Here is a 27,107-nt window from a genome sequence, read left to right as displayed (position 1 = left end):
TTGCTGCATCTTTTCCTACAGGCTGTACACTTAATTCAGCAGGAAAGAATTCCACTTTGTGTCCTGTCTGTTAAAAAACACTCAGAAAAGCAGCAGCCACATATTGCTTATTTTATCATATTCTGCAAGAACCTGGAAGGCATTGTGGATCAGGTTCACAGGTCCACTTATGAGAACCAGTCTCCAGCAGTGGCCAGCTGCAGCAGAGGTAATGCAAGGTTTGGAGGGAATTACAGTAATCATGAAGCAGTCAAATATTGCAGCCTATTTTCATTTTTTTAAAACAAAAATATGTGAACTAATGTTTCTTTAGGAAGAAAAATACTTCAGTCACGCAAACCATGTTATTCAGGAAACCAAACTAGACAATCACAGTGATCACTTCTGGCTTTGCAATATATTAATTCTAAAAAATTGTCCAACATCAAACTTCATTCTCTATGGTTTTGCTCATGAAGTCCAAGAAACTTCAACTTAGGAAACCCACCCTTCATCTCCTGAATTTTACTGTATATCTTCTTTTACTGATTCTACAAAACCCTTGGAAATCAAGTATCTTTTCATTTCCAACTCCTGTGAATAATCAAAACTTTGTTCCACGTTATTGGCTTTTATTCCAACACATAAATAGCGTCTTGACTTTCACAAAACCTGAAACCACTTTAATCAATCAGCTATATATAGTCTGGATAAATACTGATTTTGAGATTCTGGGTATACAGCCAATCCTGCACTATTTGCTAATACTTTGATCTAAATTCACATTATTTTAAGAAGAAATTAGAAGTATTCTGGGGAGAACAAAGACAACAGCAAAGAAATTACAGCCTGCAAAAGCTAGAGGATATATACATTTGCTGAAAATCTAACTTGCTCCAAAAGCATTTCAGAAGACAGAAATACATTTAGACTTACCACAAAATGAGAAACAAATATCCATAAATTTGTTATTTTGTTACTCCCACAGGAGTTCACTTTTGATTTTCCAGAAATCTGGCACTATATTAAGCATATTTAATAGCATTAGTAGACAGCACTACAGTTTCATTGCGTTGTGTGTGTGTGTGTATAACGTACTGCTTCATTTTCTATGGCAGCATTATAGCACAGGTGATTTATGTCTGTGTAACAGAAAGGGCTATTCTGTAGAAATATCACAGGAAATGACACACAGGAAATAAACCAACATAGACATCTTACAATCATTTCCTAAGCTCTAGTACAGCAATCTGCTGAGCTCCTGAAACAACCCAGATGCTGCTGACGCAAGGAATGAACAAGAATCAAAACTGCTTTCCACTCCCAGCATGGTTTCTGGTTCCTGAGAGGAGAAAAGGATGAAAACAGGCAACAAACTATGGAATAGTTTGTTATTTGTCACCTGGAAATATGCTTCATTGGGTAGTTACTGTACAGTACTCTCATGGTTCATCTACAGAGGCTATGGACAGATGGGGGGGGAACCTGAAGCGGCTGTGAAAACAAGAAATCTGAAGATTAATGTGTGGTGAATGCTCAAATAATGGCTGGGGAAAAGAAGGCTACATGGAAAAGAGTGACAGTAAGCCTCATGTCACAACTTTTTTTGTCTTCTCCTTGTCTGTCTCCTTCATAAAAGAGGGCTTATAAGAAAGATGTGACTTTTTAGTAGGAATAATGGCTTTAAACTAAAGGATGGCAGATTCAGACTAGGTAAAAATAGTAATATTTCTTACAAGAAGAGCGGTGAAGCACTGGAACATGTTCCTCCGAGAGATAGTAAATGTCTCATCCCTGGGAACATTCAAGGTCAGGGCTCTGAGCAACCTGGTCTAGTTGAAGATGTCCCTGCTCATTAAAGGTTAGCTGGATTGGATGATCTCTAACAGGTCTCTTCCAACCTAAATCACTCTGTCATTCTATGAACTACCCCCAGGTCCCATTCAGATACCATCCCACTAGCATGTATTATTTTGCTCTAATGCTCAAAAGCATCCATTCCCTTCCTACAAGCTCCCACTGTTTCAAGCATCAGATGGCGCAAAAATTCAAGAACACTTAATTCAGGTTACAGCAAGATAGCAAAATTCAAAGAAACAATCACGTTTCAGTCAAGTTAGCCAATGTGCAACAGAAAATCATATTCTGGAAGCCAGATGAACTCAATAACATTTTAATATGGATTTTATTAAGGAATGCTAGGACATAGCTCTTGAGGGTTTAACTGAATGCACAGTATAGAGAACTGTTTTTCATCTAAGTAAATTTTAACAGTTAAAAATAGGCAGAAAATGAAGAGATATCTCAGACTATCTTGTTATTGCTCAATATTCTACTATTCTCACTCACTTGTCACATCTTCCTAACAGAAATTAAAATGTGAAAATCACATATACAGATAGGTATACAATATGTTCTTTTTAAAAGAGCATCCAACGTCAGTGTCCTAGGATAAGAATCAATGAGACATTTTTATACTATTATATTCTAGGAGAAAAAAGCAGAAGTGTTCTATACAAATTTGAATACACAGAGGTCTATAAACGCAGATTACACCAATACACACTTTAAATACAATTACTTCTTCCATTTTTTTCCCCTTACCCACTAGAGGAACTAGCAGGGCTGTTTCACTGCAGCAATTGGGAGAATATACTTGTGATTCCATGACAATATTATTAATCTTTTTTTCAGGCAGAAATCCTTTTGTTAAAAGATTCCATGTACAATTTTACCATTAAGTACACTGAGGTCACCTAGCTGGTGAAACACTTAAAGCATGTAGGCTAAGCAGGAAAGAAATATAAGATTAGTTTTGCTACCGTATAACTTAAAAGTCAAAACATATTGTTGATTTTTGTCTTAAGTGAAAGTCGGCCAGTAAAAAGGCCCTTTCCTGTAGAAAAGAAAAAAAAAAAAAAAAAGAGTTTGGAGAAAATCAGTATCAAATTTGCTTTAACTAGGTGAAACTTCCCACTGTAAAAATAAGTATAATTTTCTTCAAGTAACTGAAAAAGATACCTAACACTTTCAGTATTACATACAATCCAAGCAATCATAGAATACATACAATGCTGTATAAACAGTCAAACCATCTTAAAAAAGCTGATTCCAAGCTTCCCACTAATTTCACTAGTGACAGAATTTCATCCATTGTGCCAATTCATGAAGCAGAAAAGGGTAAAGAAATCTCTTTGAAATAGAAAACTAAAACAATAAATAAGACTCCTTTAATCACCACTTTCGATGCCTTCGATCTTCCATGCAATTTCTGTCCCTCCATCTGATATGCCAATAAACTGAAGGTTCAATGCTTAGGTAGTTGATTTATATCTTTGGACCATGCCTTTCCCTTTCCACTGTTTCATTCCCAGCAAAACCAACACAGCAGTTCTTACAGAAGTCACATTCTAATAGCAAAGGAAAAGATTTGCAACATTAAAACTTGGTTTTACAGTGACTCAATTCAGACCATTGCACTTCCTAAAACTGGGGAGGGCTAGGGGTCTCACTTGGTTTTTAATCTGATTAGAGGGATGCTTCTCAGTGACAAGCACACAAGATCCCTGAACAGCAACACACAAAAGTAGGTGGCAGCATTTGGTTTCCATTCAAATTCCACTCCAGTCCCAAATGAAAGGGAGTTTTGCAGTTATGTTGTCACCTCTTCAGATATACTGCAGAGGCTTCAAAGAAAGTATATTTCTGGAAATCAAATGGCTTGGTAGGTACAGAGGAAGAAATATACCTAAAGGCCAAATACCTTTCATAGTATATCGGACTAACAACAGCTGCTACTCATACACAAGTTACCCACTTCTAGGCAACCTAAACAGCAACTGTATCAGTATATGAAAAGCAGAGCTTTCATGCAAGACCTTGAAATGAATGAGCTGAGGCAACATTTACCATCTCAGCCACCTGAAAACTAAATTCTGCAGCACTGTAGGAACTTCTAGCAGATGAGTGTTGTTACGGGGAAGTGTACTGAACTCCAGAAGCATTCAATTATTATACATTCTCTTTTTTTTTAAAGAAAAAGTTTCTTAAAAAATCTTGAATTCAGAACACCTGTTCTGTTCAATTCCATCAGTAACTATCTTTTCAATGTCAACAAGAGAGCAATAATTAAAATTTCAGGTCAGGCAAACGTATGCAACATTCAGACTGGACTAAGCACCAAGTTTGCTTGTAACAGCAACTACAAAGAGGCAACATTTTCTTAAATGTTGTCTTTTAGAAAGAAAAAAAAAATAAAACCCCACAAAATTCTTTTTAATATTGTCCACAATGCTTCAATAAGAAAAATGTTGTGCAAGGCATGAACACATGAACAAGAAACACTGACTCTGTTTTGAAGTGAGGATAGTCAAAATCCCGTAATTTTTCATTTTCTTTTCTGGATCTTCTATTTCCAAGATCATTTTGCTATCCTATTTAACATTATCCTACATTAAAAGTCAAAGATTTTTTGAAACATAATTCTCCAATACAAAAATATAATGTGTTTTTTAAGAGCTTAGCTCCATACGCAAATTCAGCTGAAGACTGTAGGGAACTTTTTATGTCCACAATTTTAATAATTTTAAAAAAGACCTCTCTGACATAGCAAGATAGAAGATGATATATTAGTATATCGTGCTGTAAGGTTTCATAGCACACTGGAAAGATGGAGCAGAAATGAGAGCTCATCCTCAGCAGGAAAATAGACAAAAAGTAGCATCTGTCTGAAACTTGAATAGCGATGTCCGTAGCCTGTTGCTGACAGTGGTATGGCTCAGGGGGGAGAATGAAGATCTACTCTGACTGACAGCAAACTCAGTTAAAATGCCTCTTGGAAAAATACCAACATAAGTATTCCTTTCTGCTCCCATGCTCGCACACAGAGCACCATCATTTCTGTCCAAGGCCTTGCCATATAGACCAGGAAAAACCTAGGGTGATACTGAGTATCAGTTGTGCTACTTACACATGTCAACCCACAACCACCCTGTGTGACAGCAAAGGAGGATGAGCTCTCCATCATGACAAACCAGTTACATCTTGCTGGATGTAGAGCAACAGTGGGCACACACAAGTAGTTATGTCAGTGGGGACGCAGGTCAGTACCCTGCGCTCTCCTTCCCATGCCACACCCCAATAGTTCCACCAGGAAGAGGTGCCACTTGGCTCCTTTCATCCCAGCATCTCATCATCAATGCCAGTTCATAGAACAGTCAAACGGGATATACATAACAGGGAGAACTGTCCTGTGGCTGGAGGATAGCATCATCAAATTCTGTCAGGCATACCTAATTTTTTGGTGTCATCTTCAGTAAGGCTGACAATCCTTTCTGCCGGTACAGGGAAGCTGTGAGGCAGTGGAGGACAAGGCTGTGACAGAGAGCACTAAGACAATGAGGAAATTAATGCACAACTAGAAAATCAGTGTAGGCAGCTAGCCAGCTTTGGAGATGGGAATATTATCTCAAATTGAATTCTTTAAGGGCTTATATATACCTTCTAGGGTTACACTGCAAAAAATGAACACAATAGATTGATTGTTTTAGGAAAGCAGTAACTCCATTTCACTGACTTTATCCACTGTTGCCTGTCATTAAGAAATTGTTTCCTGAATACAGAGCTTAAACAGCATGCCACAAGGCTCCTTTCAGCAGACCGACATCATTGTCTGCTTCCTCAGCCTTTCTTGCACTTTTCTTCTTGTACATTATGCCTGAACATCAGACACAGGGGCTTGTCCAAACAGACACAAAGCTTCTTTCTGCCATGTTGTTTCCTTGTTTTGCATGAAGTTTCAAACTACGCTGCTGGTATCAACGCTCTACGTTGCTCAAAAAGTTTTTAAGATTCCTCTGGTCTATAGTTTACGTGAAGGCATTGGTGCACACTCTTCTCACATTTGATTAGGTTCTTGATCATTCTATCAGAAATTTGGTGGCAGGAGAGGGGGCAGTTCCTCCCCTGGGTCTACAAACTTTTGTTTGGCATTTTCTCATCCCATCAGCCACATGTGGAATACTTTCACTTACACAGGAGATTAAGAACCAAGTCTTGTTTGTAATTACTTTAATCTAGAAACAATTTGTTGCAACAGTCTATGATAGAATCATAAGCCCATCTGTAATCGAACTTTTGAGTTCACAGTTTTATGGCCTATGCCAGCAATGCTATGCCATAATTAAATGGCTGTTAAAGCACACAATGACCTACTTATTTCAATCATGCATAAGCTTCACTTCAAAAGAGTTTCTTCTAAAAATCAGGTGTCTTTTTTCTTCAGGCGATATCACCACTGAAGATCTCACATGAACAGATACCAATACATACTTGACTCTCACCACCTTCAGCACGTCCACATCTCATGCTACCCATCTCTCTTCCTAACTTGGGTTTTCTACACCTCATGCATGCACAACAAATCACTCCCCAGAGCAATTTGAGTGTCAGTGTGCTGTATGGGCATCTACGCTTGTGTCTTCTGAGTGACACTCAAAGGCAGAGCGACACTTTGAAGCCTCTATGCAACGTGCAGCAAGCTGGTTCTTTAATCATATGAACCAAGAGGCCAGGCCCTTGGACCCACCATCCTGCAAAGGGGATCCATACACATGCCTCCATCCAGTGTGACCTCTGTCTTGCCAGAGAGGGCTGCCCTCCTGCACAGCTTGCAGAAGCACACCTTGCCTCCCAGGTACATGCTTCATACACAGCACGTGCTCCCCATTTCCAAGTATGCTCTAAGCTGGCAAATCAGCACGGGGCCAGCAGGGTACCAATGCCTGCCTCATGAGACCAAGTTTTAAATCACCTCTATCTATCTCCAGAACATACTTAGCTGGAATACTTAATGAAGTCCAAGAGGTTAACAACACTAACAGAGTCTGTACAACTCTATCTTCTGCATAACTCTCTCCATACGGGCCAGCTGCTGTAACAAAATTCAGCTGCAACAAAAGCAGGAACAATCAAACTTGTTACAGGGATTCACCAAGTACTTTCAGGTTGTAAAACTGAACAGATTGCACTTGCGAGCTTTATTCAATATCTTGGATTTTTTAATTAGATTCCTGATCAAGTCAGTCTGCTAGTCTACAGCAAGAGACCCCAGGTTTCAAAGCAACAATAGGAATCCTATTGCTCTGTCTGACAAACCACTACGTCATGGAACTACTACAGGTCCAGCTCCTGCTGCTTCCACCCCAGGAACTGGTCAGCAGGTAATTAAAAGAGCAAAATTAAAGGGATAATCCAAAAATGCAGCTATGCCTTAATCAAAATGCAAATTAATTCTTTAAGCACCATGCTGCTTTATAATTTTAGGATGCTCTTGGTATGTTTATCATTATGAATCTGTATGCCCTAATTTTCTCATCCACGTTTTCACATGGTTCTCAAATATAACTTCTGCCACTGACAAACTCACTCTGAGTTTTCACTGTTTTTTGGAAAGCTGCAGATTGTCACTATCAAAATGAAACAAAACGTACTGACTGCTAAAAAGCTGAAGAACTTGTAAAACAATAAATAGTGCATCTATCCCACAGCACTGAAACATGGCAAAAAACCATCAACAGGCTCTGATGGTTGTGGGACTCAATGTCCCAACAGACATTAGTCTCATTAAATTTTAGAATCAGGTCCAATGCTTCCTTTTACCAACACAGATCAAACAAAACCGAAACAAACAAACTGAAACAAACCAACAAAAACAAACAAACCAACCAAAATAAACAAACCAAAACTCAAACACATAAGCCCCCAAAAGATTGACTAACATGACAAATTAAGCTTTTTATGAGTGCTGCAGTGTATAAAATCTCAGTGACACTTTTAACCTGAGGCAATACAGCATGGCACAACACACCGGAACGGTAAGTCAAGTTATATCAATCATAGTTGCACAGCATCACAGCTGTCCTTTTATCAAAATAAGTTAGAAGTTGACTATTTTGGGGGTTGTTTGTATTACTTTATAGAGAGAAAATTCCAAAATTCAGAAAACCTTCTAGACTGTTATAATCCATTAAACGTAACGCTGATCACTCCTACAAAACCATTTTCACTTTATAATATACCCTGATTGTGTAAGATAGTATTAAAAATAATCTGTCTGTTTTAGAGAAGAATGTGCCAAATACTCTATTAACAAAAGATCAGCAAATGCAGAGTTTGTGCATATTTACATCTGTGGCATTGGTGCCCTAAGTTCCTTTCAAGTGGCGGAACTCTAAAGTCATTACAAAATATAGTAATGCTTCATTATATACTGATATTAAAAGAGATGAGTAGGTTATGAAATAAATCAAATATATTTTTTTTAACTGTTTTATTATTACATAGCAATTAGCTAAGTCACCTGCCTAGTGAGTGTCAGTCAGAAAATAACCCACAACTTGAAGAGTTCTCTTGTTTGTTCCACACAATTTTTCCCCAAAGTATCTTGTCAGACAAGAAAAACAATTCTGTCCTAGCACAGAAAGAGACTGAATCCCTTTGAAACTGAAGCCCTCACCGGTGGACGTGTCTAAGATTGCATCAAAGTCCTGGGGATGGAGATGACCTGGATATGTTGAGTTCTAGCCCTGCTCAATAGGATTTTGTGAATGTGCAGAACTCCCCATAGGCCTAAATTTCCTAAAAGGTGGCTTTGTCAGGGTTGCATAGTGGATTGCTGCTGCTGAGACCAAACATGCCTGGATTTTTTGTTAACTAGTAGCATACATGGTGTAGCAGATTGCACAGTATTTACAACATTGAGGGGCTTCTTCCGTTTATAATGGCAAACAATGCTGAGGCAAAATAATGACAAGTTGAAAAAACACATCATCCTTTAAAAGACTTAATAATGATGTTTTATGGAAGTCTCTAAAACAACCCCTTTATTTCACATGACAAAACTATAGAGGGTGGAGAACACTGCCCTCTCATAAGCTCAGTTGCACCATGTCTTTCAAACCTTCAACCAAAGCATCTCTCACATGTCACACAAGATTTGTGACTACAGCAGAAAGACACCTGATAATCACCAGAACTAGACTATAACACCACTCAGTCCTTTAGGGACAGTGAGACATTAAGAGTAGAGCATTTCTGCTGGTAATTTTCCGTCTAATTCTACAACAATGCAGTCTACACCAGAAACTGTTCATCCATTCCCTCTCCTTTGATAGACAGACAACTACCACATCATAACACTCTTTAATAGCTGGGCAGGAAAAAAGCCCAAGCATCTCCTTCTTTAAGTACCGAAAACTGCATCTGTGCTATTTACAGATTTGGATGCTTGTCTGGACTGAAGTTTTGTAAATAAACCTTATTTTTTAAGCCAGAGAGATTAAGAGATGGATGAATGCCTTCAGAGAAATAATTCACATAGCTATATTGCTGATGTTCACTATTGGTTGACTCTAAAACCAAAAAGGCACCTAGCCAATAAGAAACATTAAGACCCAGGGATTAAAGCAAAATTTAAACTGGTTGTATTGGGACCTTGGCCTGTAACTGTTTCATAATCCAATTTATACATTCAGAAATAAGCAAACTGACAAAATAAAAACAAACAAACCTTGCACAATTTATTTGCTCTCCGCATGCCTTGTTTCCCTCTGCATCCTGGGGTGAAAGCACGGAGGGTGGGTGCGGTGTATTGTAAACACTGCCTTTACCACTTCATGAGCTGAAGAATTTTTGCTGGAAGTCTCTATTTTTGTAGCACTGTCAATCTGAAAAACAAAAACTGTTTTGTTAACACGTGTCTCCCTAGATACATTAGCAATAAGTTTCATTCTGAACCACTGCCAACCAAATCACTAACCCTTCTCATGCAAGGCCAACAATTCACATACAAAAAAAAGCAGCTAGAAACATCTCCACTCAAGTCATAACTCACTTATGTGGACCATTGATGTGCTACAGCTAAAAACTTATTTCTATATATAACAGGAAGTTAAAAACCTGTAATGCAACCACATTACAAACACATGCTTCAAGAGTTTTTGTTAAGTTGTCCAGGTTTCCATCTGAGAAACACACAACCAGGAAAGGAGGCTTGAACTGGGACAGCACCATCGGAATATCATTTCTACAGTGATGGTGCTGACCGTGTTCCATGCAAGAGCACATTCCGGTCTGTTCCATTATGTTCTTATTTAAAGCTCTTTACATCACAGGCTCTGACAGGCTATCAAATTGCAGTCAGGACCTCTGCAAAATAGCCATGAATTAGCCTCAAAGATCTCTCATGGAAGTTTTCTTGCACCAGTCGAGCCAGGCTCTGAAAAGCCAGCCATTGCTTTTGAGAAGACCTATAATGGAATAATCAGCTGCTCTTTTGCCCACACCACCTGAAAATGGTAAGACAGAAGACACAGCCACTCTTCTCATTCAATGCGAATACACCGAAGATGGTGTTGAACTGAGCTCCTAGAAGCTGACAAGAACTTTATACTCTCCAAAGTCTGTCATTTTCCTGCTGTAAAGTGTGAGACGGTATCACAATATTTTCTGTGATGTTTAAATTGGCACAGCTGATTTTCAACAGCTTCTTCACAGAACACAGCACCTTGTCAGAAAAATACTCTTAATTCTACTATAGTTAAGCTGACATACCACAAAATTAAGTCTAACATGAGAATTTTATCATATTCATGCTTCAAAAGGCAGGCCTTGCTGAAAAGCCTGGTGATGGAGTCAATATACAGATTCTCAACTAAAATGTTACAAGTAAACACATCAAAAAGAAACTGTCAAACATACTAATAGGGCAACATAACACTGGATGTTTTCTTCTTATAAGAGCAAAGTCTCAAACTGACTTCTTAAAAACAGTTTTTAAAAAAATTAGGCAAAACAGCAAATGATACAAGCTGCAAAACCATCCTACAAAAGGGACAAATTAATGATGGGTCAGCAAGGTAAAGAGCAGTATCAGGCTGTAAGTTACATCCAAGAGGAAACATAAGTAATAAGGTATAAGTAATATTTGTCTTAATTGTTACCATAAAACCACTTGTAAAGTTCCAGATAGTAAACAGAAACTTGCTTTGCTGGTGGGGGAGGGTATGTATCTATTTATGAAGAGTACACAGGCCACCAAAACCTTCCTCATTGCCGCTGTAACGATGACAGAGCCAAGCGCTGCAGGGCAGGGCAGCTGCAAGTATCATGGATCCCTTCTGTTGCAACATCGATAGTACTGCTACTATGCAAGGCAGGGTACTTTGTAATACTTACTCTTCCTACACAATGCCACAGCATGGATACACTCCTCAGAGATATAGTGCTTCCTTCACCGTGGTATCTAGTTCCCAAACATCAGTGACTAAGACTTAAAAGACTTGGACAGTAGGTTTCTCTCATCAACATGATTGCATATTGGTGACAAGTGCTCTTTTTCTTCCCAAGTTCCAGCTCACTGCAGAGAGCTGCTCAGGTATTTTCTCTTTCCTGCTGGAACCACATTTCCACTTTTCACAGATAGGACTTCTATACTGACACTTTGATAGACACAGTGTGAAGTCTAGTAAGACACTAAATACAAGACCCTTGTCAGTATATATACTGTATTATATACATGCAATTTCAACAATGCAGAGTTAAACTCTGCCCTCATGGGCAAATCCGACTCCCCTGGATTTTTGCTGGCCCATAACTATAGGGGAAATGCAGATGTCTGATAACTAATTACAGCCATAGTGACCTCACAGTACTAAGACTGTCATCCCAGATTTGTAAATGTATGGCTAAAACATTGCAATGTGGGCAAGAATGGGAAGAAATGGAAGCACAATGTTTATAGCAGACAGATGGTGTACTACTTGTGATACAAAAGAACAAAATTATGACAAAGCAATATAAGAGCTGCCTACCAGTCAAGACTTGCTCGGAGACTTAAGGATGACATCCCCCTCAGTTTGAAGAAAACTTCCTGGCCAGGGAAGGTGGCCATATTCTCTAAAGTGTTTCCAGCACTCCAAGCAAGCTACCGCTCCGGGAGGTCACAAAGCTCCCCTGAAAAGTCCATCAAGTGTTGAAGGTATTTTGCCAGGATGAATACAAACTTCCCAGTAACATTCTGCCAGCTCTGATACCCGGTTCGCCCTCTCTCCACTGTCCATAATAAAAAACTATAGGCCTACAAATAAAGAGCAGGATGTTGCTATATTCATACAGACTTTTACCCATTCAAGTATCTTTTTAGAGCAGGCTTGGAGGAAACAGGCATCTTACAACAATGATCTACAACACTTTCACTATGAGGGTGAGGGAGCCCTGGCACAGGCTGCCCAGGGAGGTTGTGGAGTCTCCTTCTCTGGAGGTTTTCAAAACCCGCCTGGACACGTTCCTGTGTGACCTGATCTAGGTGGACCTGCTTTAGCAAGAGTGGTTGGACTAGATGATCTCGAAAAGGTTCCTTCCAATCCCTACCATTCTATGATTTTGTGATTCCTCACTTCACTTTCCTAAAGCAAGTATTTTACTACCAAGGATCATTCTTCTACCAAGGGTAAAATACTTCTGAAGGAACATCTCTGAAAAAATCCTTCACACATCAAAAAAAAAAAGAGAGAGAAGGTTAAAAAAGGAGTAATTACAAGACAAAGAACTGCTATACTAAAGTAACAGTCACATAAATCTCACACATTCCAGACTGAGATTCTAGCCTCCTGTATGTTAACAATGACAAAGCCCTGTGTACTAAATATGGCTAATACGCTACCATAGGCTCTGCCATTTAGTTAAGGACAGACAGGCAGGCATAGCTGTGAATGTCTTAACAACATAGACAGTAAGAGCTATGATACCACAGCTTCAGTTCATCATTCGTCTTGTACTTACACTTCTGTTTGTAAGACTGAATTACATTATACACTCAATAGCAACACTGAAGCCACAGATGTACTTCTTAATTGCTGTCTGGGAAGGACTGTACAAAATCAGGATAAGTGCCACCTGTATAAGCAAGGAGTGAACATAAACTGTTAGGGGTTGAGGGTTTTTGGCTCGCTAGACATCTTCAAGACAAACTATAGCCTTTGGTTAAAGCCAGCGTTCAATGACCAGGTGCTGAGTAATTCAAGAACACAACTCTACAAACATGACGTTCTGTCTCCTATGTCAAAATGAAGGTATAAGATGCTACCAAACTTCAACAAGTCTGTCAAGAAGCAAGTAAAGAAGTGATTGTTGTTCATGTGGTTCACCCTGGAGAGCTAGCTGCTTGTAGTCAAACCAACAACAGCACAGTGCCTTCCTACAATATGTACTGCAAACAGCTCTCCAAGACAGTTACATCCAGCCATTGACCTCTCAGTCATCAGTCAGGAGATATTTTAACATCTTCTGTGCCACCTACATTCAACCAACAACCAATGGAACAGTGATTGCACTGTGTTTAACACACTGAGCATCAGCTCTGCGCACAGGCAGTAAACCCTCAGGCCCACAGGAAGGGACCAACTACCAAGTGCATCTGGAAGTTCCTCCTGCCCACAAAGGCAGGGCTCTGCCACAGCATGGAGCTCTGCCCTGAAGGCAGAAGCCATCTGCACAAGGAGAGCTGGACTTCCCTTCCTTATGCCTGGCTGTTTTACAAAACTTCACACTCGTAAGCAGAGTTTCTGGATCTACCCTTACAGCTCTGACAGATGCAGAACTGAGCCAAGCAGGTATGTATGTCTGGGATGATCCAAGGCATTTGTCTCCTGGCCTTTCCTGCTATTTTCAACATGTATTTCTGAAGACTCTTGAAAGCATTTTTTATTTTTGTTGATGACTTACATTTCAGAGGCAGCACATGATCAAAAGTGATGACTTCTTTCCTAACCTTTAACTGATCCTATAAGAAAAAGGAACATTACTTACCTCTAATTCACTGATTCTACACAAAACTAATGACCATCATCTGAAGCCTCTAAATCTCTACTCAGCAGTTTAATTAGAAAGATGATCATTGATTAATCCACTTGAGTTACTCCAGAGAAGGTGTGACTGAACAGATATCACTCCATCCCAGAGAAATGTGCACTAATTAGTTCTGCATTAATCTACATTCTTCTTTATTCAACTTCAACAACAGCAAAAACCCACAACACAACAACAAAAAACCCCAAATTTTGTGTTAAACTTCTGAAGTATTTTTCATTTTACTTTATTCTTTATGAAATCTCACATTTTCTTGCCTTGGATTTCATAACCATCTATTTAATTTTTGTTAATTATTGTGTTTTTCAAAAAGAAAAAAATGCAGGCTGGAGGTTCAATATGCATTTGCAGAGCCCCACCAGAGAGATGTAGTCATTAATTAGTTGGCTCAGGCAAGCAATGGAGGATGACACTGATACCTGACAGGAATGTACACAGTATTACAAACATACCACCAATTGAAACCAGGTATACTCCCATCCAGTAAGTTATTTCAGTGTCTCAACTAGGAAGATAATGAAAAAGAAAACCTTGTTTAAATGCTTCCTCAATCTTCTTTTTTTTTAAGCTGTCCTCGAAACTTCTCCAGCCACAGACCAGCCTACAGCCTGATCATGAGTCTTTTACCTCTGAAATACAGCTAAGCCTTCCTTGACTGTATGTGCACCACAACTCATGCTGCCTTTAGTCTGGTAAAGCCCATGCTTCACCTGCCCCTAGGGTTACATTTCTATCTGCTGATGAACAGGTAGAAGGACTGGCTAACTTTCTTTTTCCATGAAAATCCCCTCCTGGTCTCTACATATGAATAGAAAGCAAGCTTGTGGCATGACCTTCTCCTTGCCCACTGCCCTGTGACCAAGGGGGAGGCCATCTCCTTCCCACAGGTCTAGGGACAGCATGGCTGATCTCCAGGTGATTTCATGCAAATAACGCTCCTACTCCATCTCCCTTTGTCCAAGGAGGTCTCCTGCAAGGTGGCAGGTAGCATTGGTGACTCGGCTCAGTGTATGAGAGCAGCCCAATCCTTCTCCTGGTCACCAGGAAGTGACATTAGGAAGGCAGACTGGACAGCCAGAATAGGCAGGGCGGGGAGGGAGATGTAGAACCTTCTTTCCTTTCTACACCTTCAATTGTGTGCTTTGTATTGTCTCTTCTCTTGTGTATGCTCTTCCCATACCTGGCATTAATTATTCACTTTAAAGCACAAGGCACCACACAGGACCCACCACACACCTGCAGAACTTCTGGTACCTGGTTAGAAAGGATTTTTTCATTGGCCTCTGTCAACTTAATGAATAATAAATACGTGGCATCAGCAGAAGTCAAGCAACAGGGCTGATTCTCCATCTGCACGCATTTTAAGAGCATTCAGAATGAACCCATTGTGAATCCCTCTCTGTTGCCATTATGTTTGCTGGTGAAAAGGGGTTTTTTTGTTTTGTAGGGTTTTTTTTTATTTCAAGGTTATTTCATCATCAACAAGTTATAGACAAAAGAAAATTAGCCTATGTTATTATAAAAGACTGTGACTGATAACTTAAACCTTACTGAGCCTTTTCACAGTCTTACCAACACCCAAAGATCAGTTCAATGACACAGACTTAAAATAAAGGTGACTAATGGGGAAGGGATAGAAAGACCAAAATCAAGCCTGATCTACACGATCATCACAAAACTGCAGCTTTCTAGTGGTGAAGGGATTAGGTCTGCAGAGAGCACAAGCAGCCTCATCACCAGCTTGGGACTCTCAATTTCAAAACGTTTTTGCAGTGAAGCAACTTACGAAAATAAACATTCTTAGCCAGGCAGAGATCAGTCATAAACCTTTTCTGAAATGGATGAACTCTTATTGTGTATTTAAAGCAACACTATAAACCAGGCCATTTCTATATAAAGCAAGGCTGTGGGCTTAAAGCAACAGGAGCATTTTCTGTCAGAGCTCAGGCTGAATAGCCCAGGAAAGACCCACAAAGGGCAGTACTGTTCACAACAAAAAACAAACCAACCAACCAATCTCAAAACCAAACACATCTCTGCATTTTCTAAGCAAAATTTCAAGAGAAATTAAAATATTTTGCAGGGAAAAAAAAAAAAAGTTAGAATTTCACAGAAATAATCTCTTCACAAAGCTAAGAAACAAAAAAAATTGTTGCACATGGAAAGGTGAGCCTCAGATTTCCATAAAGCTATCCACTTTATCAGCAACTCACTGCTTACAATTGGTAGCAGATACCAAATTTTTCATTTAAAATATCTACATTTTACAGGTATCATGCTGTAAGAAATATAAGATAATGTGGTAAATTCTGAAGCATGTTTTCGAAGTACTTTATTTTCCTTTTTCTAGAATAGTCATCTTGTATAATTTTTTAGCACTTTATGCCATGCAGAAGAAAACAGTCTTGTATTTTAATTCTGAATTTTCATCAGCACATTCATAATTGATTAAAAGCAATAGAATTGGTGGGAAAAATCAACTTCAAAATTCTAACCTGAAACGTATGTGAGAGTTTCATCTCTTTGCTTAAGCATGTTTGTGAAAAATTCAGCACATCAAGATAAATATTTAAGAAACACAGTTGAGTACCTCCTTCTTACCTCAGCACCCAAACTCCCTGGGAAGTCATTCACCATTAATTCCAACTGCCAAGCAGGCAAATCTGTAATTCAACACATCAATTAAGTCTTATCTAAGATTTTATAACACAGAGTTTTGAACTTCTTAATTGTTTTAGGTTGCCTCTGAAACTCTTTTTTTTTTTTTCCAAATTAAGAGCATAAAGTTGATGCTGATGATATCATTTCCACTTACATAAGACTTAATTAGCATCCCTTTTGTTGGTGGGAGAGTGCTTTGAGATGGGCAGTCTTAGCACTAAGGAAGAATCCTAACAAAATACCCTAGTAGCCTAAATAAGATGAAAATGTATATCATGACTGCTGCAGTTTACTAGGACATCCATGGTAACATTCACCTTTAGGTGTGAAATGTGAATGTAGATCTGAAGGGCAACAAAACATCATTCTTCATTATGGGTAGCATGAAAAATTATCAAAAGACTGTAAAAGTAACCTAGTCATTTATACTTAGCAAGCAACTACCTATTTGTTGCAATCCTGAGATAATTCCTTAGCACACTAACTTGACTAACATTAGAGACTGTCAAGTACTTCCCTCTCCCTTCACACCTCATCTGCCCAAATATAAACTGTACCTTTCAGAAAAGTTCCTGGTGCCTTTCAGGAATCAAAACTGAGAAAACAAAGATCTAAGGCACTTCTCAGTAGGAGGAGTATTTTGTGTCTTCTGAGCAAGCCGAGTATTTTAAGGGGCTTAAGATAGGAAGACACAAGAGTTATCAATACCATTACAAATGTGAAAGAGTAATGTGGAAGGAGGGAACTCAAACAACATTAAGCCTTTAAACCCTCATTGGAGCAATGCTGACATAACAGCAGCAGAATGATCTTGCAGAATGGCTCAGATCTGATCTTCTCGCTGTCAACCTCAAGCCATCAAACTGTGTTATCCCAAGGTTCCTCAATATCTTAAAGGTAACATGCACTAGATTCCTGTTAGTTTATTTCAATCTGCACAAAACATCCCCTTAGTAGTTTCATGCTTAGCAGTGTTTAAAGTAAAACAGATAGATCCATCCCCTCTACGGAAGTCATCACTCCAAGAGTTGCGAGTTTAAAATAACAAATAATGACAAGTAAAATACTAAAACCTAGCAGCACTAAAGCCTCCGTGCAATGTGGGAAAAAGAAAGGTAGAAGACACTTATTTTTCAAACCTTGTTCCCAACCTTCAGGCATTACCTCTCACATCCTAGGCAGTCCTGAAAGTGGTATATATACGGACCATGAGTATCAATTCTTCTCCCAGCTCCATCAGAAATTAACTGCATGAACAATTACTAATAAAACAGTAGTGTTTTCAAATGTTTTTCAGTTATTGTCTCAAGTATGCCTTGGCATAAATTTTAATGAATTTGGAAGACTATTAAACACCCAGATACTTTTTCCTTTGACAAAGCAGAGGCAGCAGGAACCGTGGAGGTACGTAGCTGGGTGCTCAGTACCACCCATCATATTCATCACCCCAGGCACACAGAGGCTGGTGGGATTGATACATGTTTTATAAAGTGGGAATATTTGAAGATTTTATCAGCAGGTCTCTAATCTGCTCTTTCGAGCACGTGCAGATAACAATTTTCACCTCCTCTGGTAGGCTTGTAAATCTTGGCTAATTTCCATGGGGCTCCAAAAAGCACCCCAACTCCCTGAAGGTATAACATCTCTTTGAAGGAATGGCTGGCTAAATAAAGTTGACAAAGCTCTCCAATTTTATGTAATGCATTCTTTTAAAAACAGTTGGAGTTCTTCTGTTGAAATTTTTTTCAAGGTTTCAGCCTGAAGCAGAAAAAACACTGTGGAATTTTTTTGTATGAATGACTGAAGACAGGCAAAAACTAAACCCGGGCGAAACTGAGACAGCAGAATATGGGAGGCATCCTCAAAGATGCACCTCTACCATATTTTACATAGAGCAACATGTAATGCAGTTCATAGAATCATAGAATGGTAGGGGTTGGAAGAGACCTTTAGAGATCATCTAGTCCAACCCCCCTGCAGAAGCAGTCATAATAGCTTTATAACTCTAGTGGCTCACCCTTTCTACTGTTGTTCTTCAATGTTTTAAACATGTGAAGGCAGGATTACTGCAGTTTTAGCAATATGAGGTATGAAACATACAGGTCTCTGAGCTGAAAATCCCTTTCTTCTGATCCAACAGTAGTAAGGGACCACCTGGTGTACAAGAGAACCCAAAGAACTCACAAGGGTCCTACCACAACATGGGACTTTCTATACTAAAGGACACAGCTCTATTGCTAATCCCATCATCCACAGAGAAAAGAAAGGATAAGAAAAAAGAAAAGAAAAAATCAACCTGCTAACTCTTAAAAATGAGTTATGAAGCATATCACAAATCACAGCAAGTCCTTTGCCTACCAGCCACATCCCTCTGGATTCCTAAATCAGTGCATCCTACATCACTCCTGGGGCTAACTGAGTGGGGGTGGATGAATCAGAGCCAGAAGACAACATTGAGGAAAATCCCCTGTGGATATGACCCTCTCCACTGTGCACATGGAGAGGCTGGAAGACCAAGCTCCTAATTCAGGAACCTCTGCAGATTGCTTGCCTGAGGTAAAACAAATCTGAGCCACACAATATCTTTCTTATCTCTTTTTGAGCAAGGACTTGGAAAAAAACTTTTTTTTTTTTTTTTTCAAATGGAAATGTAGTTTAAGAGGCCAATACCCTGGTAAAAACTTATAATGAATTCCAGGATTCATTCAAGTACTCCATTCTTAAAAAACACGATAATGAAAGGCATACATATGAAATTTAGTAGTAATAACTTTGGGGTCAAATCCATAGTGATTTCTTTGGCTAAAGCTTTCACTGACGACACTTAAATGTGATTTCAGTGGGTGTTTTGCCCAAGAAAGGACTTAGGGATTGGCCCAGATTCTGTATATTTAAGGCACCCCAGTCCCAGTATTATACAGCGCCAACCAGTCACAAAACCTAGCATTATTTAAATCATTTGTGTGCCAGAATCTCCAATTGCAGGGTGCAAAAACCAGCAGGAAGCATTGATCATTCCCTTAGTAGCAAACAAAAATGCAATCTTTTTTACTTGGCTTTCTCATGATATCATTTACCTTCTATAATAGTAATTGCTTTTTTTAAAATGTGGATTTGCACAGTATACAATTTGCCAGTTTCCCCATATAGATGGAAATTTACTGAAATAGCTGTTCACAAAATCCAAAGCCCAAGGGTGGAGTCCTAAAAATAAATGTATGTAGTTTAAGATCCTTTATTTCCACACACGATAAGAAATCTGGTTCTTTTCTGGTGAGACATAAGAAAAATAGGAAAAAATAGAAAAAGCCACAGAGAAAGAAATAGAAAATGAAAATCCTTATCTTTTGCCCTACCCTCTGAAAAATCACATGGATTTCTCACTGAAGCCACTTGGCTAAATGTTTCAAATGTTGGTTTTTCAAAGTATTTAGCCATATAAACTACCCTTTTGTTTCTGTTGGCTTCAAATATCCCTAGGCTCGTGAATTCTTCCTTACATCATATTATTCAAAAAAATACAGCCAACATTGCCTTTATGGAGCAAGAAAAACCTGAGTATCACTTTCCAGTTAACTCTTCTGGATCTGCATGAAGGTGAAATCAGCAATGGCCATTTCAGGTCAGGTTTTCTAATCATTGCAGCTAATCATTATCACTTTGAAGTATTTTGTTTCTCAAGTAGTATAGTCTCATAGAAAAATCTCTATAGTCACAATACAAACTCAAGTCACAGAGTGATGAAGCACACAATCTAAAAGACCATTTATAATGGCCTATGTACCTAAAAAGCAGCAGTAGTGGGCAAGATTTAGGGCTCTACCAAATGCCACGATCCCAGAAATATTTCAGACACAAAGCATTTATATTTTTTTATTTGAAAGACTTAGGTAGGTCAGACTTGATACTGATCTCTCACCTTGCAATTTAAGTATTTCAGGAAATGTAGCTTTCGTTGGTACTTTTATGATGGTGTAAAGATACAGCATAGAAGAGAATTTCATAATTGTCACCCTCTTATTCTTTCAAGGACTTTTTCAGTCTTTTGTCCAGCTTTTCTGATTTGAGATACCAGTGACTAAATAAGGAATTTGTCTTCACTTCCCTGCTTTCCACTTATTTAACCACACAGATGAGTTTGTGACACAGTCAATGACTTCATAGCCAAATGACTACTGTCTAAACAAGTCCATGAGAAGGCTGCTTCAAACACCCGCCAACATAGCAGGAATAAAGATAACACAAAGCAGTGAGGTCTCCCCCCTTAAATACCACGGTTACATGATTTCTGGAGTCTCCTTTGGAGGTATTCAAGACCCGCCTGGACACGTTCCTATGCAACCTGATCTAGGTGAACCTGCTTCTGCAGGGGGGTTGGACTGGATGATCTCTGGAGGTCTCTTCCAACCCTACCATTCTATGATTCCCTTTTTTCCCCAAGCCAGCCAGGAGGAACTCTAGATGACTCCAAACAGAAACATATTTTTCCTTGCAAGCATCTAAGTTTCTTCACCCGAGTTGAGGAATGGACTCTAACACAATAGTGAAAGTTTGCACACCAATATTTTTCTAAAGAAGTGCTGCCCATCCCAACAATTCCTGGATGAAAGAAAAGTATTCAAACTACAAAACCATAAGCTGAGTAAAGAGTCAACTCATAAGAGAAACGTGATTTCTTCCAACTTTAAGGAATGTGACAGTAAGAGCAAATCTGACCCTGCTTGATAAGTGGCAGGCAATTCTCCATATAAGGTGAAAAATGTGCTAGTGCAGCTCATGCAACAGTGCTAATTCCTTGCCTGTTCTCAATATTCAATAGCATAAATGAACATATAAATCAATTTTGTAAGTAAACCTTTTGCATGCTTTCAGCTATAAACCATCTAGACCATGCTCAGCACACAAGGAATTTTGAACTTAACCATTTAATCCCTTAATAAACATGGAGTGCATTTACACTTGGTACATATATTGCAGTAGCATATAAATTAATGTAAATCTGAGAAGTCCCAGCCCCATTCAGTTCCTAAAGTCCCTTTGTACTTTACCCTTTCCTGGTCATCTTGTGCATTCCAGCCCCTGACTAACAAACTTTCTGCTGGCAGAGCATCTGGCATGCCAGGCAAGCAGCCAGGAGGAGTATGAGGAGGGGGCTGAGGGCTGGATGAAGCCTGGCTGTTCAATGCAACCACCCGTTACTCCTTCCACCAGGCTGATCCGTGTTGGAAACGCCCAGATATCAGCACAGGACTGCTGCTTGGCATTTTTATCTCAGCTCTAATAATTTCTATGTAACAGCAACAGAAAAATACTCAGCATTTACTCAGTTGTGCATTACAGGAGGATTGCAGGCATTGCTCACTAAGAGACTGATGGAAAGACTTCCATTGATTTTAATGAGATCTACACCAAGCTGTAAAATCAGAGAAAAACTACTTCACATGATCAGTTCCCCACAAATCAATTTATAGCATCAGCAAAAGCTGTATCAGACCTGGTATGAAATTCACTTTGTTTGGGAGTTTGACTCAGTTCCTAATCCCTTCCACTTTCACTGTTGGTTTGTGGGGCTTTTTTCACAATGGTGTCAACACCATTAGGATCTTAACAATCAGATGAATTGCCCAATGAACCAGTTGGCACACCTTTCAGAAAAGATTATTTATATTAAAATATTTTCAGAAAAAAGAGAAAACAAATGTGAAATCCTGAAGTCCAGGAACTCTTCTGCAGAAGTTGTACTCTAAAAGACAATGACTTCTACAAGAGACACAGAGAAGTTTACACATACACTGCAATTAAACACAAAATGTGGGTTGGGACAGTAGGAAAGAAGTTTATCATTATCTTGAACCTTTATGAGAAGGCATGGTTTGCAAAGCAAGGTTTTGGTAAGAGGGGGTCTACAAGGTGGTTTCTATGAGAAGCTGCTAGAAGCTTCACCCCCCCCATGTCCAATAGAACCAATGCCAGATGGCTCCAAGATGGACCTGCTGCTGGCTAAGGCCAAGCTCATCAGCAAAGGTGGTAGCACCTCTGTGAGAAATATTTAAGAGAGTGGAAAAAAGTTACCACACAGAGAAAACAATAGGGGGAGAAAGGAGTGAGACTATGTGAGAGCAATAAATCTGCAGACACCAAAGTCAGAGAAGAAGCAAGGGCAAGAGGTGCTCCAGGCCTGGGGCAGAAATTCCTTTGCAGCCCATGGTGCAGGCCGTGTCTCTGCAGCCATGAAGGCCATGGTGGAGCAGAGATCCACCTGTAGCCTGGGGAGGATGCCACACCAGAGCAGGTGGATACCTGAAGGAGGCTGTGACCCTGTGGGAAGCCCACACTGGAGAAAGCTCCTGGCAGGACATGTGGAGAGAGGAGCCCACACTGTAGCAGGTTTGCTGTCAGTGCAAATGGACAGAGGCAAATGGTATGAGGTTTAACAAGGCCAAGTGTTGGGTCCTTCACTTGGGCCACAACAACCCCATGCAACACTTGGGACAGAGTGACTGGAAAGCTGCCTGGCAGAAACGGCCCTGGGAGTGTAGATCAACAGCTGGCTGAATCTGAGCCAGCAGCATGCCCAGATGGCCAAGAAGGCCAACAAGCATCCTGGCTTGTATCAGAAATAGTGTGACCAGTAGGACCAAGGAAGTGATTGCCTCCCTGTACTCAGCACTGTTGAGGCCACACTTCAAATATTGTGTTCAGTTCTGGGACCCTCACTACAAGACAGACATCAAGGTGCTGCAGCATGTCCAGAGATAGGCAACAAAGCTGGTGAAGAGTCTGGAGAACAAGTCTGATGAAGAACAGCTGAGGGAACTGGAGTTCTTTAGCATGGAGAACGGGAAGCTGAGGGGAGGCATGATCACTCTCTACAACTACCTTAAAGGAGATTGTGGTGAGGTGGGAGTCAGTCACTTCACCTAAGTAACAATAGGACAACAGAAAATGGTCTCAAGTCATGACGGGGGAGGTTTAGATTGGAGATTAGGAAGAACTTATTCAATGAGAGCGCTGTTACAGATGATGCACAGGGACATGGTGGAGTACCTATCCCTGGAGATATTTAAAAGATGCACAGATGAGTTGCCAAGGGACATGGTTTAGCGGTGGGCTTGGCAGTGTTAGGTTAGTGGTTGTACTCAATCTTCAAGGTCTTTTCCAACAACAATTATTCTATGATTCTAACTTGTGACCCCATGGGTAGCTGCACTGCAGAAGTCTGTTCCTGAAGGACTGCACCCTGCAGCCCGTGGGAAGGACTCACATTGGAGAAGGTCAGGAAGGACTGTCTCCCATTGGGAGAACCTAACACTGGAGCAGGGGAAGTGTGAGTAGTTCTTCCTCTGAGAGGAAGCAGCATCAGAGAGCATCTGTGATGAACTATCTCTAACACCAACACCCCTTCCCACGTGCCACTGGACGTAGAAGGTCTAAACTTCTGGGAAGAAAGGAGGGGTGGGAAGAACGTGTTTTAAGGTTTTTTTTTTCTCATTACCCTTCTATGATTGGTAATAAATTAATTTCTGAGTCAAGGGTATATATCTTCTACTATATATTCTCTCCCTGTCCAGCTAAAGAGGGGAAATGATAGAGCACCTTTGGTGATCACATGGCATCTAGCCAGGGTCAATCCACCACATGCAGAGAATTTTGATTATTTTAGCCACAGATACTTCTTTACAAAGACAGGTCACATGATGGTTTCATATTGTCAAGCTTTCTAGTGTATCTACATTCAACAAGCTAGAAAAACTTGCAAAGCAAGAAAACCTAACACAATGTGCTAAGGAGACATCACAGACTGCTCCCATGCTACCATAAATGCAGACTTGTATTGCATCAAATATCTGTCAGAAAGCAAACTTGGCCAAGAAGGGAGAAGAAGAAACAGAACACATTAATTGTCTCAAGTAACAGGGATCAAAAGTGTGATGAATACATGAGTTTTACTAGCCTTTCACAGTTTTGTTTATTGCAGGTCCCATGAAGTAACCTGAAGTTCAGGTTACTTGTCTTCAGGCACAGCACAGTATGCTGCAAAGTTAAAGCTATTAAGAAACTCAGCAATCATGGATGACTTCTTGACATGACTGTGACGTCTTTCCAAGAGGTTTCTTTCCATATATTAAACAACAGCAAATACCTTGTCAAAGCCCTTCCACTTTTCCTTTAAAATATTTTTTGCCCTATCTGAAGGACCAGATTCATGCACCAGGCAGGTCTTCAGCCTCTACCCATGACAATGCCCTGACAAACTCTAGAACTGAGGAGGCTGAAAATTAAAATAATCAATATGCATTTATCAGCTAATTATTCTGCATTTGGCTAATCATAGAATCATAGAATGGTAGGGGTTGGAAGGGACCTTTAGAGATCATCTAGTCCAACCCCCCTGGTCAAGCAGGTTCACCTAGATCAGGTCGCATAGGAACATGTCCAGGCAGGTCTTGAAGACCTTCAAGGAAGGAGACTCCACAACCCCTCTGGGCAGCCTGTGCCAGGGCTCCCTCACCCTCACAGTGAAATAGTTTTTTCTTATGTTTAAGTGGAACTTTTTGTGTTCCAGCTTCATCCCATTACCCCTTGTCCTGTTGCTGGCTACTATAGAAAAAAGGGATGTCCCAACCTCCTGACACCCACCCTTTAGATATTTATAAATGTTAATAAGATCTCCCCTCAATCTCCTCTTCTCCAGACTAAACAGCCTCAGTTCCCACAGCCTTACCTCATATGAAAGATGTTCCAGTCCCCTGATCATCTTGATGGCCCTGGCCTGGACTCTCTCCAGCACTTCCCTGTCCCTCTTGAGCTGAGGAGCCCAGAACAGGACACAGGACTCCAGATGAGGCCTCACCAGGGCAGAGTAGAGGGGAAGAAGAACCTCCCTCGACCTGCTGGCCACACTCTTCTTGATGGTCATGGTAGTACTAAATAATTTATGTTTGCTGATAATGCCATGACTAGCTTGTACTTAACTTTCTGCATATCAGCTTGCACATCTGTAAATCAACAGCACTGCAGAGCTTGAATCAACTGCCACCATCTGTGTCATCCAGCACTGCTAACGCTGCTGTGCTACTTCACTGCTTACTTTCCTGAAGTATTCTAAAATGTTGCATCCTATTATTGACCCTTTATTCCTAGGATGATTTCAACACTTAATCCAGTCTAATTATTAAAATACTCAACGGATTGGTGAGTTATATTTAAAAAGATTACTTTGTTACTTGACAAGTTTAGGCTAATTTCTGAGAAACTGCAGAACTCCACGGGAGAAAGCACTAATTGAACCTCCCCAACAAAACAAAGAAATCCAGCTTCACTGACGTAGTCATGCTACGTGTACTCCACAACTTGTTTTTATTGCAACTTATGAGGCATTAAGAGTATGTTTCATAACTCAGCAATTTGTCCCCTCTATGGTTTTGCAATTTAGAAAAAGATAAATATATAGTAAAATATAAACCTGTTAAAAATCTGGAAAAATATTTAGATTTGTACCAGACCTCATTCCAACAATTTGCAAACCAGACTTTAATATAAAGAGTACCATTTTTTTGAGCAAGGACTTGACAAAAAAAAAGAATTTTGGTGGTTTAAAGAATCATAAAACTGCATGCAGCTTTAACAACCAATATTAAAAAATACATCCACAGTCAAAAAAACAAAGGATATATCAGGAAGGTTTGATGGAATAGATTAACAGTTTCAAGAGATTAATATGTTTAATATGTTTCTTGGAAACAGAAAGAAAAGAAGGGGTCTACTCTAATTAAAATACTTATTTGCCTGCAAAAGTAAAAACATACTGATAACAACCACAAGAACAACAAAACACTCAAGGTGAAACATGCTTCTTTTTGCAAAGCAAGTATAAAACCAAATGGGACTGCTAAACTGGATAACAAGATGACATTCTTCTATCACATGAGCTTTGAATCAGAGAGGCTACTGAACACAGATATAACCCCAGGCATGAGATGGCTACCATGTAAATCACTGGAAATGGTCACATACTTAACATTAACTATATACTGGGCTTGCTGGAATACAACCGTAGTTTAATTTAGCTAAAAGCTCTATTACAATTAAAAATATAAGAGGGTGCATCAGAAAGACCACTGTTATCATGTGGACAGGCAGAGAGTTTCAGCATTCACTTGCTGAAGGATGTCAAATTAAAGCTTCACCATAGCCCCATCATAGCACTGTCAATCTGTCTTCAGAGAAGTGACCTAGAGTCAAAGGCATCATCTCCTATTTCAAATCAGCTGGGACACAAAATCCTCACTAAAATCTTCTCCTGAGGTTTCTGGCTGTCAGAGATTGTTTCATTGACTTTTTTGCATAGCACCCATTGCCTTGATATGTGAAGTAGCATAACACATGTATTACTACGAGGCAACAAAGCATCGCAATCATATGCACCTGGATTTTAGGAACACAAGTTACACTATTTGCTGTGTTCTATAAAAGAAAAAAAAAGTAAAGAGTGTTTAGAATTAATTCTTCTAATTCTTACAGAATGGCTTTAAGCATGT

The 27,107-nt window shown here is 39.7% G+C and overlaps 1 protein-coding gene across 1 annotated transcript in view; it reads right to left on the bottom strand.

Moving 5' to 3' along the window:
- Positions 1-27,107, bottom strand: part of TIAM2 (TIAM Rac1 associated GEF 2) — a 174,300-nt gene that overhangs the window by 129,165 nt on the left and 18,028 nt on the right. The window contains exon 2 of the mRNA XM_061989021.1: positions 9,548-9,704. The gene's annotated coding sequence lies outside the window, so the exon portion shown is untranslated. The remainder of the gene's footprint in view (positions 1-9,547; positions 9,705-27,107) is intronic.

The sequence above is a fragment of the Colius striatus genome, chromosome 2 (assembly GCF_028858725.1).
Source record: "Colius striatus isolate bColStr4 chromosome 2, bColStr4.1.hap1, whole genome shotgun sequence".
NCBI classification, from domain to species: domain Eukaryota; kingdom Metazoa; phylum Chordata; class Aves; order Coliiformes; family Coliidae; genus Colius; species Colius striatus.
The sequence above is the reverse complement of the archived record's forward strand: the minus strand, read 5'-3'. Positions and strand labels throughout refer to the sequence as shown.